This window comes from Bos indicus, chromosome 15 (genome assembly GCF_029378745.1).
Source record: "Bos indicus isolate NIAB-ARS_2022 breed Sahiwal x Tharparkar chromosome 15, NIAB-ARS_B.indTharparkar_mat_pri_1.0, whole genome shotgun sequence".
NCBI classification, from domain to species: Eukaryota; Metazoa; Chordata; class Mammalia; order Artiodactyla; family Bovidae; genus Bos; species Bos indicus.
In genome coordinates this window covers 20,483,715-20,485,370 of record NC_091774.1, presented here as the reverse complement: position 1 = coordinate 20,485,370, position 1,656 = coordinate 20,483,715, and the positions used below count along the sequence as shown (strand labels likewise).

Below are 1,656 nucleotides of genomic sequence, written 5' to 3'. Positions count from 1 at the left end.
CTGCAGTTTGGCAAAGGGTCTAGTTTTGCCCCTCTGTAAAACACCCTGACTCATGAGACGTAAGGGAAGAAAGTGGTGCTGGTGCTGTGGGTTTCTGTTAAGACCTCAGAAGCATCATCCAAGAGGAAGTAGTGTAGCAACAAGCAGGAAGGTAGTTAATTGTTTCCATGGTGTGATTCCAGGGGGTACTGTGGTTACCACTTCATATATCAATGCCAGTGATCTTTCTATAGGAACAGCTTCATTAGGCCTTGAAGGCATTTGTAGTCAAAGGGTTCTCTATATAAAATCACAGTTAATGTACCTAACTTTATCAGCTAATACTTTAGTTAGCCATTAGCACTTTGAATATCTCCTATGTGCTGGGCCCATAATGTCCTCTTTTTGCTTTTTAAAAATATTTATTTATTTTGGCTGCACAGGTCCTTGTGGCATGCGGGATCTTTAGTCATGGCATGTGGGATCTAGTTCCCTGACCAGGGATCGAAACTGGGCCACCTGCATTAAGAGTGCAGAGTCCTAGCCACTGGACCACCAGGGAAGTCCCCCATAATGTCCTCTTTCAATGCACTGGCTGAGTGATAGCTGAAAGAAAGGTTCTACAAGAAATGGGATACAATCAGGCACCTTGAGGAGGAGTGCTACCAGGATGACTAGCTTTGGACTTAGATAGAACTAGGTTCTAAAGCCAACTCTGCATTTATTTGTACTGACCTTGAAAGTTAGCCAACTAATGTATAGAAGTCCAACTTTCCTTATTTATAGAATAGGGATAATAATAACAATAATACCTCTTAGGGTTATATTTCAGAATGGGTTAAACAATATCTGTAAGGCACTCGTGAGAGTGCCAGCCATATGTGCAGTATTTCATAAATATTATTTATTTCTGGCATTATATCAGAATCAACAAAATGGCTTGACTAGTGGACAAAAAAGGCCCCAAAGAAAAATCAGGCCTACAAAAGAGCTTTGCCCAAAGCCAGTTTTATCCAGGCAGTCTTATCCTGAGAAGAAATACTGTGCATCAGAAAAAAGCCAAGGAAAGCAGTCCTGTGAACCATGTTGCAAAAGGCTTTCTCCCCTTCATCTGAGCCCTTGGAGGATGGTGAGCTTGTGTTGTTCTGCTTGTGTGGCCTCTGGCATTTGAGTGTGCCTTGTAGCTTCATTGGTTCTTCCTCATCCCAACCTTCCTGGCTCTACGCTGCTGGTATTTGGAATTCCTAACTTGCAGATAATTTCATGTGTTGCTGTTTCTTCTGCCTGGAAAACATCCCAGTCGACTGGCTTTGTTAATTCTGGTCTGAATGTCAGGTCTCAGCCTAGATGTAACTTCCCTTAGGAAGCCCCCGTCCCCTTTAGGCTGAGCTGAGTGCTGTGTTTTCACACAGTACTCTGCCAGAGAAGTTACTGCATTTATTATAATCATTCGATGATGCTTGTCTTTCCACCAGGTTTGAATTCAGTGACAGCGGGAGCTCACCTAGTTTATTCGCCACAGCACACCTAGCTTCTAGCATGATGACTGGTAGTTGAGGAACACAAAAAATACTTATTAAATAAGTGAGTGGATGAATGAATTATATGCTGAAGTTTGAAGGGGGAGGAGAAGTTGCTTTGGATTTATCCTGGCATTTCTACTTTATATGTTAATGC

At 42.3% G+C, this 1,656-nt stretch overlaps 1 non-coding gene across 1 annotated transcript; it reads right to left on the bottom strand.

Annotated features, from left to right (window-relative positions):
- Positions 1–468: 468 nt before the first annotated feature.
- TRNAK-CUU (transfer RNA lysine (anticodon CUU)) lies at positions 469–541 on the bottom strand. The gene has a single exon. It is a non-coding gene; the product is annotated as a tRNA-Lys (tRNA).
- Positions 542–1,656: the final 1,115 nt, after the last annotated feature.